This window comes from Salvelinus fontinalis, chromosome 19, assembly GCF_029448725.1.
Source record: "Salvelinus fontinalis isolate EN_2023a chromosome 19, ASM2944872v1, whole genome shotgun sequence".
Classification (NCBI taxonomy): Eukaryota; Metazoa; Chordata; class Actinopteri; order Salmoniformes; family Salmonidae; genus Salvelinus; species Salvelinus fontinalis.
This window is the reverse complement of record NC_074683.1, coordinates 41,483,568-41,499,933: the sequence shown is the minus strand read 5'-3', so window position 1 is coordinate 41,499,933 and position 16,366 is coordinate 41,483,568. Positions and strand designations below refer to the sequence as shown.

General features: G+C 44.0%; 1 protein-coding gene across 6 annotated transcripts in view; it reads right to left on the bottom strand.

Annotated features, from left to right (window-relative positions):
* LOC129816739 (interleukin-1 receptor accessory protein-like 1-B) overlaps positions 1–16,366 on the bottom strand; it is a 347,946-nt gene that overhangs the window by 26,780 nt on the left and 304,800 nt on the right. The gene's annotated exons all lie outside the window — the stretch shown is intronic.

The window sequence follows — 16,366 nt, the reverse complement described above, 5'->3', positions numbered from 1 at the left end:
TGTGTGTGTGTGTGTGTGTGGAATAGGAGGCGTGTAACTGTTTCACACAATTTATTATGGAAACCCCATATTAAGAAGAGAGTTTGTGTATGGTTGAGATAAATAAAGAGAGGAAGGAAGAAAGATACAGTGTGAGAGGGAGACAGTGGTAGAGGGAGAGAGAGACAGTGTGAGAGGGAGAGAGAGACAGTGTGAGGGAGAGAGAGACAGTGTGAGAGGGAGAGAGAGAGTGTGAGAGGGAGAGAGAGTGTGAGAGGGAGAGAGAGACAGTGTGAGAGGGAGAGAGAGACAGTGTGAGGGAGAGAGAGACAGTGTGAGAGGGAGAGAGAGAGTGTGAGAGGGAGAGAGAGTGTGAGAGGGAGAGAGAGACAGTGTGAGAGGGAGAGAGAAACAGTGTGAGAGGGAGAGAGAGTGTGAGAGGGAGACAGTGTGAGAGGGAGAGAGAGACAGTGTGAGAGGGAGATAGAGATAGTGTGAGAGGGAGAGAGAGTGTGAGAGGGAGAGAGAGACAGTGTGAGAGGGAGAGAGAAACAGTGCGAGAGGGAGAGAGAGACAGTGTGAGAGGGAGAGAGAGACAGTGTGAGAGGGAGAGAGAAACAGTGTGAGAGGGAGAGAGAGATAGTGTGAGAGGGAGAGAGAGACAGTGTGAGAGGGAGAGAGAGACAGTGTGAGAGGGAGAGACAGTGTGAGAGGGAGAGAGAAAGAGTGTGAGAGGGAGAGAGAGGCAGTGTGAGAGGGAGAGAGAAAGAGTGTGAGAGGAAGAGAGAGGCAGTGTGAGAGTGAGAGAGAGACAGTGTGAGAGGGAGAGAGAGAGTGTGTGAGAGGGAGAGAGAGACAGTGTGAGTGGGAGAGAGAGAAAGTGTGAGAGGGAGAGAGAAAGAGTGTGAGAGGGAGAGAGAGACAGTGTGAGAGGGAGAGAGAAACAGTGTGAGAGGGAGAGAGACAGTGTGAGAGGGAGAGAGAGACAGTGTGAGAGGGAGAGAGAGATAGTGTGAGAGGGAGAGAGAGATAGTGTGAGAGGGAGAGAGAGACAGTGTGAGAGGGAGAGAGAGACAGTTTGAGAGGGAGAGAGAGACAGTGTGAGAGGGAGAGAGAGACAGTGTGAGAGGGAGAGAGAGACAGTGTGAGAGGGAGAGAGAGACAGTGTGAGAGGGAGAGAGAGACAGTGTGAGAGGGAGAGAGAGACAGTGTGAGAGGGAGAGAGAGATAGTGTGAGAGGGAGAGAGAGACAGTGTGAGAGGGAGAGAGAGACAGTGTGAGAGGGAGAGAGAGACAGTGTGAGAGGGAGAGAGAGACAGTGTGAGAGGGAGAGAGATGCAGTGTGAGAGGGAGAGAGAGACAGTGTGAGAGGGAGAGAGAGACAGTGTGAGAGGGAGAGAGAGATAGTGTGAGAGGGAGAGAGAAACAGTGTGAGAGGGAGAGAGAGATAGTGTGAGAGGGAGAGAGAGACAGTGTGAGAGGGAGAGAGAGATAGTGTGAGAGAGAGAGAGAGATAGTGTGAGAGGGAGAGAGAGACAGTGTGAGAGGGAGAGAGAGATAGTGTGAGAGGGAGAGAGAGACAGTGTGAGAGGGAGAGAGAGATAGTGTGAGAGGGAGAGAGAGGCAGTGTGAGAGGGAGAGAGAGGCAGTGTGAGAGGGAGAGAGAAACAGTGTGAGAGGGAGAGAGAGACAGTGTGAGAGGGAGAGAGAAACAGTGTGAGAGGGAGCGAGAGAGATAGTGTGAGAGGGAGAGAGAGACAGTGTGAGAGGGAGAGAGAGGCAGTGTGAGAGGGAGAGAGAAACAGTGTGAGAGGGAGAGAGAGATAGTGTGAGAGGGAGAGAGAGAGTGTGTGAGAGGGAGAGAGAGAGTGTGTGAGAGGGAGAGAGAGACAGTGTGAGAGGGAGAGAGAAAGAGTGTGAGAGGGAGAGAGAGACAGTGTGAGAGGGAGAGAGAAACAGTGTGAGAGGGAGAGAGAGATAGTGTGAGAGGGAGAGAGAGACAGTGTGAGAGGGAGAGAGATGCAGTGTGAGAGGGAGAGAGAGATAGTGTGAGAGGGAGAGAGAGATAGTGTGAGAGGGAGGGAGAGAGACAGTGTGAGAGGGAGAGAGAGATAGTGTGAGAGGGAGAGAGAAACAGTGTGAGAGGGAGAGAGAGATAGTGTGAGAGAGAGAGACAGTGTGAGAGGGAGAGAGAGATAGTGTGAGAGGGAGAGAGAGATAGTGTGAGAGGGAGAGAGAGACAGTGTGAGAGGGAGAGAGAGATAGTGTGAGAGGGAGAGAGAGGCAGTGTGAGAGGGAGAGAGAAACAGTGTGAGAGGAAGAGAGAGACAGTGTGAGAGGGAGAGAGAGATAGTGTGAGAGGGAGAGAGAGATAGTGTGAGAGGTAGAGAGAGACAGTGTGAGAGGGAGAGAGAGATAGTGTGAGAGGGAGAGAGAGGCAGTGTGAGAGGGAGAGAGAAACAGTACGAGAGGGAGAGAGAGACAGTGTGAGAGGGAGAGAGAGGCAGTGTGAGAGGGAGAGAGAAATAGTGTGAGAGTGAGAGAGAGATAGTGTGAGGGAGAGAGAGATAGTGTGAGAGGGAGAGAGAGAGATGATGTTCATGAACACTATTGTATCCTATTTGTTGCTCCTCTCCCTCTGTTACTCTGTTCCACTAGGACCGTGAAAGAGAAGGATGCGATGTGGAGTGTCAGGGCTCAGCAGCAGGGAGGAAGAGGAGTTAGAGATGATTGGAGGGATAGAGATGTGGAGCAAGGACGGAGGAGTGGAGTGAGAGGAGAGTAGAGGGAGACAGGAAGAGGAGAGTGAATCAGAGGAGAGTGGTGGGAGAGGCAAGAGTGAATCAGAGGAGAGTGGTGGGAGAGGCAAGAGTGAATCAGAGGAGAGTGGTGGGAGAGAGGAAGAGGAGAGTGAATCAGAGGAGAGTGGTGGGAGAGGCAAGAGTGAATCAGAGGAGAGTGGTGGGAGAGGCAAGAGTGAATCAGAGGAGAGTGGTGGGAGAGGCAAGAGTGAATCAGAGGAGAGTGGTGGGAGAGGCAAGAGTGAATCAGAGGAGAGTGGTGGGAGAGAGGAAGAGGAGAGTGAATCAGAGGAGAGTGGTGGGAGAGGCAAGAGTGAATCAGAGAGTGGTGGGAGAGAGGAAGAGGAGAGTGGAGGGGAACATGGAGAGGAGGAGGAGGGATAGGAGGAGGGAGAGGAGAAGGAAGCAGAGGAAGGAGAAGAAGAAGCAGAGGGAGAGTAGGAGGAAGAGAGAGAGGAGAAGGAATAGTGAGGGAAGAGGGACAGCACACCCGAGAGGGGAGCCTGTTTCCATGGCGTGTGTCTGCCCCAAGTCCCATCATTCACTCTTGTACCACACAGCCTGGGCCTAAAGTGACAGTGGCAGGGATTTTGGAGTTGTTTTAAAAAGTGGTAGGAACTTACACTACATTACCAAAAGTATGTGGACACCTGCTCGTCGAACATCTCATTCCAAATTCATGGGCATTAATATGGATTTGGTCCCTCCTTTGCTGCTTTAACAGCCTCCAATCTTCTGGGAAGGCTTTCCACTAGATGTTGGAACATTGCTGCGGGGACTTGCTTTCATTCAGCCACAAGAGCATTAGTGAGGTCGGGCCATGATGTTGGCCGATTAGGCCTGGCTTGCAGTCAGCGTTCCAAAGTTAGAAGCACAGAATCGTCTCGAATGTCATTGTATTCTGTAGCAATAAGATTTCCTTTCACTGGAACTACTAAGGGGCCTAGCCCAAACCATGAAAAACAGCCCCAGACCATTATTCCTCCTCCACCAAACTTTACAGTTGGCACTAGGCATTCTGGAAGGTAGCGTTCTCCTGGCAACTGCCAAACCCAGATTCATCAGTTGGATTGCCAGATGGTAAAGCGTGATTCATCACTCCAGAGAACATGTTTCCACTGCTTCAGAGTCCAATGGTTGCGGGCTTTACACCACTCCAGCCAACGCTTGGCATTGCGCCTGGTGATCTAAGGCTTGTGTGCGGCTGCTCGGCCATGGAAACCCATTTGATGAAGCTCCTGACGAACAGTTCTTATGCGGACATTGCTTCCAGAGGCAGTTTGGAACTCGGTAGTGAATGTTGCAACTGAGGACAGACAATTTTTACATGCTACGCGCCTCAGCACTCGGTGGTCCCGTTCTGTGAGCTTGTATGGCCTACTGCTTCGCGAGTGAGCCATTGTTGCTCCTAGACGTTTCCACTTCACAATAACCGCACTTACAGTTGACTGGGGCTGCTCTAGTAGGGCACACATTTGACGAACTGACTTGTTGGAAAGGTGTTATCCTATGACGGTGCCACGTTGAAAGTCACTAAGCTCTTCAGTAAGGCCATTCTACTGCCAATGTTTGTCTATGGAGATTGCATGGCTGGTTGCTCAATTTTATATACCTTTCAGCAATGGGTGTGGCTCAAACAGCCAAATCCACTAATTTGAAGGGGAGTCCACATACCTTTGTATATATAGTGTAAATCTGTTCAAGAGCATGAAATGGATTACAATAAGAAAATGGGCGGGGTTGACCATCTTGACCAACTGAGGAGCTATTACAATGTTGGGCGCACAGGCAGAAAATGGTGGAAGTATGTGTTTTGGGGGATGCTCAACATTTCCATCATAAATGCGTACATTGTGGGAGTGAACCTGCGAAGGCCTCTTCCCAGAAACCACAGGCGCTGGTCCCTGAGGCATTCACAATGCAGCTTGTGCATTCACTTTGTGATATGGCTACAGTGGCAAGAAGAGAGGAACCAAGAGTGTGGCACTAGGGCCGGACCGAGTTCTGGTGCAGTGCCTTAGACCACAGCCCTATACTGGGTACATTTTGAGTGAGTAATTTAGTCAAATTTACTGCAATTGAAATACTCTAGGGTTTTTTGTTGTTGAGTGTTAAACGTTTTTTGAAAGTGAGTGTCTTTAAACAATGAGACAACATTCATGTTATTCCTGTTGACATGAATCTGGTGTCATATTAAATAATAGGTTGTGCTCTTTAAAAGTAACTTGTAATTGTCAGTTCCTCTTTGTTTTTGAGCTATGTCTGTTTGTTTGAAATGTGTGAGAAAATTATCTTTATCTTGAATATTCTCAGTAATCTACAGCAGCATTCTAGAATTCTATTGGGGTCTAAAGTGTTAAACACATATAGCCCTTCAGATGATGAGAGAGAGGATCCTAGAGAGAGAGATATGGAGTAAGAGAGTGATCACTAACCTTAAAAAACGGAGCTCTTTACCTGACTACTCACAAAACAAACACACAAGCCCTCCCTCTTCCTCCCCTAATCCATTTGCATGCTGCTACGTGCGGTGAGGGATAGGGTAGGTGAGGGCAGCGGGTAGCGATAGCGGGGCGAGGCACGGTGAGAAATGGTGGTTGTTAACTATCTGACAAGGCCGTCTCCCCAGAGCTGCAGTCTCTCCACACACAGCGCTCAGCGCATAATGGGAAACACGCACACAGACCAGCCAATGGACTTGTTTAAATATGTTACACTACTGGGAAGGAAAGAAACACGGAAATGGACTTGTTTTAAGTGTGTTACTACAGCAAAGAGAGAGAGAGGGTATATAAGGTGGACTCGTTTGAATTTATTGGAGGGTAGAGGAAGACAGATAGAGACATATATTTCCCTCAGATCACACAGACCCACAAAGAATTCGAAAACTAATCCAATTTTGATATTCCACAGTGTGCCATCACAGCAGCAAGATTTGTGACCTGTTGCCACAAGAAAAGGGCAACCAGTGAAGAACAAACACCATTGTAAATACAACCCATATTTATGCTTATTTATTTTCCCTTGTGTACTTTAACCATTTGTACATTGTTACAACACTGTATATATACAATATGACATTTGTAATGTCTTTATTGTTTTGAAACTTCTGTATGTGTAATGTTTACTGTTAATTTTTATTGTTCATTTAACTTTTGTATATTATCTACCTCACTTGCTTTGACAATGTTAACACATGTTTCCCATGCCAATAAAGCCCCTTGAATTGAATTGAATTGAATAGAGAGGGAGAGGAAGAGACCCATCTGAATGTGTTATAGCATAGAGCGAGTGAGACACATGCTTGTTTTAAGTGAGTTATAGCATAGAGAGAGAGAGAGACACAGGCTTGTTTTAAGTGAGTTATTGCATAGAGAGAGATACACAGGCTTGTTTTAAGTGAGTTATAGCATAGAGAGAGAGACACAGGCTTGTTTTAAGTGAGTTATAGCATAGAGAGAGAGACACAGGCTTGTTTTAAGTGAGTTATAGCATAGAGAGAGAGACACAGGCTTGTTATAAGTGAGTTATAGCATAGAGAGAGAGACACAAGCTTGTTTTAAGTGTGTTATAGCATAGAGAGAGAGAGACACAAGCTTGTTTTAAGTGTGTTATAGCATAGAGAGAGAGAGACACAGGCTTGTTTTAAGTGTGTTATAGCATAGAGAGAGAGAGAGACGCAGGCTTGTTTTACGTGTGTTATAGCATAGAGAGAGAGACACAGGCTTGTTTTAAGTGAGTTATTGCATAGAGAGAGATACACAGGCTTGTTTTAAGTGAGTTATAGCATAGAGAGAGAGAGACAGGCTTGTTTTAAGTGAGTTATAGCATAGAGAGAGAGACACAAGCTTGTTTTAAGTGTGTTATAGCATAGAGAGAGAGAGATACACCGGCTTGTTTTAAGTGAGTTATAGCATAGAGAGAGAGACACAAGCTTGTTTTAAGTGTGTTATAGCATAGAGAGAGAGAGAGACACAGGCTTGTTTTAAGTGAGTTATAGCATAGAGAGAGACACAAGCTTGTTTTAAGTGTGTTATAGCATAGAGAGAGAGAGACACAGGCTTGTTTTAAGTGTGTTATAGCATAGAGAGAGAGAGAGACGCAGGCTTGTTTTAAGTGTGTTATAGCATAGAGAGAGAGAGACACAGGCTTGTTTTAAGTGTGTTATAGCATAGAGAGAGAGAGACACAGGCTTGTTTTAAGTGAGTTATAGCATAGAGAGAGAGAGACACAAGCTTGTTTTAAGTGTGTTATAGCATAGAGAGAGGGGGAGAAGGAGAGAAAGAGAGAGTGGGGGGGCCCAAAGGGAATGTCTTAGCTAAACACAGTGTGTTGCAATGTAGAGATAGACATGGGAAATGGGCTTGTTTAAACGCATGACATCATAAAGAGAACGAGCTGAAAAGCTCTTGTTTTAAATGTTTCAACATCAGCTTAGAGCTGTGTTTGAATACCCATACTAACATACTGTATACTACAGTTGAAGTCGGAAGTTTACATACACTTAGGTTAGAGTCATTAAAACTCGTTTTTCAATCACTCCACACATTTCTTGTTAATATAGTTTTGGCAAGTTTGTTAGGACATCTACTTTGTGCATGACACAAGTCATTTTCCAACAATTGTTTACAGATAGATTACTTCACTCATAATTCACTGTATCACAATTCCAGTGGGACAGAAGTTTACATGCACTAAGCTGACTGTGCCTTTAAATAGCTTGAAAAATTCCAGAAAACGATGTCATGGCTTTAGAAGCTTCTGATAGGCTTATTGACATCATTTGAGTCAATTGGAGGTGTATCTGTGGATGTATTTCAAGGCCTACCTTCAAACTCAGTGCCTCTTTGCTTGACATCATGGGAAAATCAAAAGAAATCAGCCAAGATCTCAGGAAGAAAATTGTAGACCTCCACAAGTCTGGTTCATCCTTGGGAGCAACTTCCGAATGCCTGAAGGTACCACGTTCATCTGTACAAACAATAGTACGCAAGTATAAACACCATGGGACCACGCAGCCGTCATAACGCTCAGGAAAGAGACGTGTTCTGTCTCCTAGAGATGAACGTATTTTGTGTGCGAAAAGTGCAAATCAATCCCAGAACAACAGCAAAGGACCTTGTGAAGATGCTGGAGGAAACAGGTACAAAAGTATCTATATCCACAGTAAAACGAGTCCTATATCGACATAACCTGAAAGGCCGCTCAGCAAGGAAGAAGCCACTGCTCCAAAACTGCCATAAAAAAGCCAGACTACGGTTTGCAACTGCACATGGGGACAAAGCTCGTACTTTTTGGAGAAATGTCCTCTGGTCTGATGAATCAAAAATAGAACTGTTTGGACATAATGACCATCATTATGTTTGTAGGAAAAAGGGGGAGGCTTGCAAGCTAAAGAACACCATCCCAACCGTGAGGCACGGGGGTGGCAGCATCATGTTGTGGGGTGCTTTGCTGCAGGAGGGACTGGTGCACTTCACAAAATAGATGGCTTCATAAGGAAAGAAAAGCATGTGGATATATTGAAGCAACATCTCAAGACATCTGTCAGGAAGTTAAAGCTTGGTCGCAAATGGGTCTTCCAAATGGACAATGACCCCAAGCATACTTCCAAAGTTATGCCTTAAGGCAAAGTGGCTTACGGACAACAAAGTCAAGGTATTGGAGTGGCCATCACAAAGCCCTGACCTCAATCCTATAGAAAATGTGTGGGCAGAACTGAAAAGCGTGTTCGAGCAAGGAGGCCTACAATCCTGACTCAGTTACACCAGCTCTGTCAGGAGGAATGGGCCAAAATTCACCCAACTTATTATGGGAAGCTTGTGGAAGGCTACCCGAAACGTTTGACCCAAGTTAAAACTTCTTTGTGATAGGGGGCAGCATTTTCACTTTTGGATGAATAGCGTGCCCAGAGTGAACTGCCTCCAACTCTGTCCTAGATGCTAATATATGCATATTATTATTACTATTGGATAGAAAACACTCTGAAGCTTCTAAAACTGTTTGAATTATGTCTGTGAGTATAACATAACTCATATGGCAGGCAAAAACCTGAGAAAAAATCCAAACAGGAAGTGAGAATTCTGAGGCTGGTCGATGTTCAACTCATCGCCTATTCAAATCCCTGTAAGATATGGATCTGTTTGCACTTCCTACGCCTTCCACTAGATGTCAACAGTCTGCAGAACGTCGAATGAAGCCTCTACTGTGAAGTGGGACCGGATGGGAGGTGTTTCAGTCAGTGGTCTGGCAGAGTGCCAGTTCTTGGTCATGCGCATTCCAAATGATATCGCCTTGCGTTCCATTATTTCTGTAGACACAAAGGAATGCTCCGGTTGGAACGTTATTGGATATATATGATAACAACCTATATATGATAACAACATCCTGAAGATTGATTCTCTACTTAGTTTGACCAGTTTATTCGACCTGTAATATAACTTTTTATAAAGTTTTCGTCCGAGTTCGCCTGCATCTGCGCGAGCGTTTGGACATGTGTACTAAACGTGCTAGCTACTTGGAGATAAGTAATGGACATTATCGAACAAAACAACGATTTATTGTGGAACTAGGATTCCTGGGAGTGCATTCTGATGAAGATCTTCAAAGGTATGGAAATATTTATGAATATTTATGATTTATAATTTCGTATTTCTGTTGACTCCAACATGGCGGAGAAATGTTGTTATATCTGAGCGCCGTCTCAGATTATTGCATGGTGTGCTTTCTCCGTACAGTTTTTTTTAAATCTGACACAGCGGTTGCATTAAGAGCAAGTGTATCTTTAATTCTATGTAAAACATGTATCTTTCATCAACGTTTATGATGAGTATTTATGTTATTTGACGTGGCTCTCTGCAATTTCTCCGGATATTTTGGAGGCATTTCTGAACATGGCGCCAATGTAAACCGAAATTTGTGGATATAAATATGCACATTATCGAACAAAACAAACATGTATTGTGTAACATGATGTCCTATGAGTGTCATCTGATGAAGATCATCAAAGGTTAGTGATTCATTTGATCTCTATTTCTGCTTTTTGTGACTCCTATCTTTGGCTGGGAAAATGGCTGTGTTTTTAACATAATCGTTTGGTGTGCTTTCGCGGAAAAGCCTATTTGAAATTAGACATGTTGGCTTGATTCACAACATGTGTAGCATTAATTTGGTATCTTTCGTGTGCGATTTAATGAAAGTTTGATTTTTATAGTATTTTATTCGAATTTGGCTCACTGCATTTTCTCTGGCTTTTGGCCAAGTGAGACAGTAGTGTCCCGCCTAAACTCCGATTTTTGGATATAAATATGAACTTTACCGAACAAAACATACATGTATTGTGTAACATGAAGTCCTATGAGTGTCATCTGATGAAGATCATCAAAGGTTAGTGATTCATTTTAACTATATTTCTGCTTTTTGTTACTCCTCTCTTTGGCTGGAAAAATGGCTGTGTTTTTCTGTGGCTATGTACTGACCTGACATAATGGCAAGGTGTGCTATCGACGTAAATCCTTTTTGAAATCAGACACTTTGGCTGGATTATTAGAAGTTTATCTTTAAAATGGTGTATAAAACTTGTATGTTTGAGGAATTTTAATTATGAGATTTCTGTTGTTTTGAATTTGGCGCCCTGCAATTTCACTGGCTGTTGGTTAGGTGGGACGCTAGCGTCCCACATATCCCAGAGAAGTTAAACAATTTAAAGGCAATGCCACCAAATACTAATTGAGTGTATGTAAACTTGTGAATGTAAACACACTGGGAATGTGATGAAAGGAATAAAAGCTGAAATAAATCATTCTCTCTGTTATTATTCTGACATTTCACATTCTTAAAATAAAGTGGTGATCCCAATTGACCTAAGACAGGGAATTTATACCAGGATTAAATGTCAGGAATTGTGAAAAACTGAGTTTAAATTGATTTGGCTAAGGTGTATGTAAACTTCCGACTTCAACTGTACATACTTAATGATTATATACTACATACAAAACGTTTTGCGTTTTGTTGCTAACCTTACTTTGCTACCTGACAACTTTACGGTTTTTACTTTTTAATTACTTAATTAATTAAGTTAATTAATTATATTTTTAGTTTTTCCATTTTAATTAACGTTTATATCTTTAGTTTTTCCCTCGCTCTACTTTTTTTCATTCAACTTTTTCACTCCGGAAGCTTTATCTGGACATGGTTCGTCAGGACCTCCACCAGCAAAAAGCTAAGTAGTAACATTAACATGATGCCTTCTAATTGCAGTCGCTGTACTCATAATATACAGGAGAACGATCGCCTTACGGCGAGGATAGCTGTGCTGCTAGCCCAGCTTCAGACAAAATCGTTAGGCAAGGGTAATTTCAGTGTAGGAAAGGATGAAACAGCGACTGTGCCACCAGTAAGTACAGATAGTAGTATAAATCCCCTCACACAGTAACCACAGCCGGACAACTTTCTCATTGCTTCTGGAGGGAAATGCTGTAGGAATGCTCAACCAGTGTCGCTCATTCAGCCGAACAGAAACTTTCAACCGGTTCTCCCCATTAAGCAGCGAGTCGGAGTCAGAGGCCGAGCCTTCTCTGGTCTCTACTCCTCCCGTTACGGGGTCTGAGACGCCGAAGCCTCCCACCATTAGCTCTGACAAATTGAAAACCCTAGTCATTGGCGACGCCATCACCCGCAGTATTAGACTTAAAACGAATCATCCAGCGATCATACACTGTTTACCAGGGGGCAGGGCTACCGACGTTAAGGCTAATCTGAAGATGGTGCTGGCTAAAGCTAAAACTGGCGAGTGTAGAGAGTATAGAGATACTGTTATCCACGTCGGCACCAACGATGTTAGGATGAAACAGTCAGAGTTCACCAAGTGCAACATAGCTTCAGCGTGTAAATCAACTAGAAAGATGTCGGCATCGAGTAATTGTCTCTGGCTTCTCCCAGTTAGGGGGAGTGATGAGCTCAACATCAGAGTCTCACAACTCAATCGCTGGTTGAAAACTGTTTTCTGCACCTTGTAGTCATACCAGATAATATTCACATTTTTGGTGACTTGGAAAAGTGGAAAAGTCACATGGAAAAGTCCACAGACCCACTCCAAAAGGCTTTCGGAGCCATCATCGACTCAGTGGTTTTGTCCAACACGTCTCCGGACCTACTCACTGCCACAGTCGTACTCTGGACCTAGTTTTGTCCAAATGTTGTGGATCTTAATGTTTTTCCTCATAATCCTGGACTATAGGACCACCATTTTATTACGTTTGCAATCGCAACAAATAATCTGCTCAGACCCCAATCAAGGATCATCAATCATCAAATTCTCGGACAACCCAAAGATTCCTAGATGCCCTTCCAGACTCTCTCCGCCTACCCAACGACGTCAGAGTACAAAAATCAGTTAACCACCTAACTGAGGAACTCAATTTAACCTTGCACAATACCCTAGATGCAGTCGCAACCCTAAAAACAAAAAACATTTGTCATAAGAAACTAGCTTCCTGGTAAACAGAAAATACCTGAGCTATGAAGCAAGCTTCAAGAAAATTGGAACAGAAATGGTGCCACACCAAACTGGAAGTCTTCCAACTAGCTTGGAAAGACAGTACCGTGCAGTATCGAAGAGCCCTCACTGCTGCTCGATCATCCTATTTTTCAAAATTTTAACTTAATTGAGAAAAATAAGAACAATCCAACATTTATTTTTGATACTGTCGCAAAGCTAACTAAAAAGCAGCATTCCCCAAGAGAGGATGGCTTTCACATCAGCAGTGATAAATTTTTGACGAAAAGATCATGATCACGAGAAAGCAAATTACGGACCCCTCTTTAAATCTGCGTATTCCTCCAAAGCTCAGTTGTCCTGAGTCTGCACAACTCTGCCAGGACCTAGGATCAAGGGAGACACTCAAGCGTTTTAGTACTATATCTCTTGACACAATGATGAAAATAATCATGGCCTCTAACCTTCAAGCTGCATACTGGACCCTATTCCAACTAAACTACTGACAGAGCTGCTTCCTGTGCTTGGCCCTCCAATGTTGAACATAATAAACGTCTCTCTATCCACCGGATGTGTACCAAATTCACTAAAAGTGGCAGTAATAAAGCCTCTCTTGAAAAAGCCAAACCTTAACCCAGAAAATATAAAAAACTATCGGCCTACATTGAATCTCACATTCCTCTCTAATTTTTTTGAAAAAGCTGTTGCTCAGCAACTCACTGCTTTCCTGAATACAAACAATGTATACGAAATTCTTCAGTCTGGTTTAAGACCCCATCATAGCACTGAGACTGCACTTGTGAAGTTGGTAAATTACCTTTTAATGGCATCGGACCGAGGCTCTGCATAACCCAAATTGGTCTACATGGACAAGTTCTGGCCTGGTTAAGATCTTATCTGTCGGAAAGATATCAGTTGTCTCTGTGGATGGTTTGTCCTCTGACAAATCAACTGTAAATTTCGGTGTTCCTCAAGGTTCCGTTTTAGGACCACTATTGTTTTCACAATATATTTTACCTCTTCGTGATGTCATTCGGAAACATAATGTTAACTTTCACTGCTATGTAGATGACACACAGCCGTACATTTCGATGAAACATGGTGAAGCCCCAAAATTGCCCTCGCTGGAAACCTGTGTTTCAGACATAAGGAAGTGGATGGCTGCAAATGTTCTACTTTTAAACTCAGACAAAACAGACATGCTTGTTCTAGGTCACAAGAAACAAAGAGATCTTCTGTTGAATTTGACAATTAATCTTGATGGTTGTACAGTCGTCGCAAATAAAACTGTGAAGGACCTCGGCGTTACTCTGGTCCCTGATCTCTCTTTTGATGAACATATCAAGACTGTTTCAAGGACAGCTTTTTTCAAGGTTTTACTGCTAACTTATAAAGCATTGCATGGGCTTGCTCCTACCCATCTTTCCGATGTGGTCATGCCGTACATACCTACACGTATGCTACGGTCACAAGACGCAGGCCTCCTAACTGTCCCTAGAATTTCTAAGCAAACAGCTGGAGGCAGGGCTTTCTCCTATAGAGCTCCATTTTTATGGAATGGTCTGCCTACCCATGTGAAAGACGCAGACTCGGTCTCAACCTTTAAGTCTTTATTGAAGACTCATCTCTTCAGTAGGTCCTACGATTGAGTGTAGTCTGGCCCAGGAGTGTGAAGGTGAACGGAAAGGCACTGGAGCAACGAACCACCCTTGCTGTCTCTGCCTGGCCGGTTCCCCTCTCTCCACTAGGATGCTCTGCCTCTAACCCTATTACAGGGGCTCAGTTACTGGTGCTCTTCCATGCCATCCCTAGGAGGGGTGCGTCACTTGCGTGGGTTGAGTCACTGACGTGATCTTCCTGTTTGGGTTGGTCCCCCCTTGAGTTGTGCCGTGGCGGAGAACTTTGTGAGCTACACTCGGCCTTGTCTCAGGCTGGTAAGTTGGTGGTTGAAGAAATCCCTCTAGTGGTGTGGGGGCTGTGCTTTGGCAAAGTGGTTGGGGTTATATCCTGCCTGTTTGGCCCTGTCCGGGGGTATCGTCGGATGGACCCACAGTGTGTCCCGACCCCTCCTGTCTCAGCCTCCAGTATTTATGCTGCAGTAGTTTATGTATCGGGGGGCTAGGGTCAGTCTGTTATATCTGGAGTATATCTCCTGTCTTATCCGGTGTCCTGTGTGAATTCAAGTATGCGCTCTCTAATTCTCTCTTTCTTTCTTTCTTTCTTTCTTTCTTTCTTTCTCTCTCGGAGGACCTGAGCCCTAGGACCATGCCTCGGGACTGCCTGGCCTGATGACGCCTTGCTGTCCCCAGTCCACCTGGCCGTGCTGCTGCTCCGGTTTCAGCTGTTCTGCCTGCAGCTGTGGAACCCTGACCTGTTCACCGGACGTGCTACCTGTCCCAGACCTACTGTTTTCAACTCTCTAGAGATAGCAGGAGCGGTAGAGATACTCTTAATGATCGGCTATGAAAAGCCAACTGACATTTACTCCTGAGGTGCTGACCTTGGCACCCTCGAGAACCATCTATGAACATTTGAACATCTTGGCCATGTTCTGTTATAATCTCCACCAGGCACAGCCAGAAGAGGACTGGCCACCCCTCATAGCCTGGTTCCTCTCTCGGTGTCTTCCTAGGTTCTGGCCTTTCTAGGGAGTTTTTCCTAGCCACCGTGCTTCTACTCCTGCATTGCTTGCTGTTTAGGGTTTTAGGCTGGGTTTCTGTACAGCACTTTGAGATATCAGCAGATGTAAGAAGGGCTTTATAAATAGATTTGATTTGATATGTACTATCAATTCATTTTAGTATACTGTAAACGAACGGTATTCTTTCAGTTGAGTGTACTAGCGCTTCGCCTGTCAACCTGAAGTTGATGCTGTTGCTATGCAACCTCTTGCTAGCTTGTTAGCATAACAAATGACTAGCTAGACATTTAACGATTTTGGGTTTGCTCGTAAATTCAATTCTGGAGTGCCAGAGTGCGCTCAGAGTGTGTTCGTAAATCCAGAGCGTTGTCAGATTGTCCGTACGTAAACTCAGATCGTTTCGCGTCACTGGACGCTCTGGCCGAGGAGTAGGGTTGATTAAATCAAATCAAATCACATTTTATTGGTCACATACAGATGGTTAGCAGATGTTATTGTGAGTGTAGCAAAATGCTTATGCTTCTAGATCCGACAGGGAAGCAGTATCTAACAGGTAATATCTAACAATTCCACAACAAAACCTAATATCTAACAAATTCCACAACAAAACCTAATACACACAATCTAGTAAAGGAAAGGGATAAGAATATATAAGTATAAAATATATAGATGAGCAGTGACAGAGCGGCTAAGATGCAATCGATAGTAAAAAATAGATAGTGTATACAGTATACAGTATACATACATATACAGTATACAGTATAAATACAGTATACATTATATACATATGAGATGAGTAATGCGAGATATGTAAACATTCTTAAAGTGGCATTATTAAAGTGACTAGTGTTCCATTTATTAAAGTGGCCAATGGCTACTAGGCTACCTGGAGCGGCAGGTAGCCTAGTGGTTAGTGTTGGGCCAGTAACCAAAAGGTTGCTGGATCTGAATCCCTAAGCTGACAAGGTAAAAATATGTTGTTCTGCCCCTGAACAAGGCAGGTAACTAGGCTGTCATTGTAAGTAAGAATTTGTTCTTAACTGACTTGCCTAGTTAAATAAAGGTTAAATAAAAAAAACTACTGTATCCGAGTGTTCTGACCTCACAACGGCAGTCAAACATCCAGACTAATGTTGGCTAGCTTGCTAGCTATTTCCAGACACATATACATTTACATGCCCTAGCAGAGCTGGTTAGGCTGTTTTCATGTTATCCAGAGCGTTGGTGTGCTGCTGGCAACAATTCAATTACACTTTTTCTTTTATATACTGCCTGGCAAGTTTGATGTATAAGTAGCCAACTAACGTTAGGTAATTAGCTAACGTTTCATACTGCTGTAATGCTATGCGGTTCGTAAGGATAGCGTAGCTAACAAATTGTCACCCAACATAATGTGTAATGCTACTTATTTGAAAAGTGTGTTTTTTTTTTTTTTTTTTTTTTTTTAAT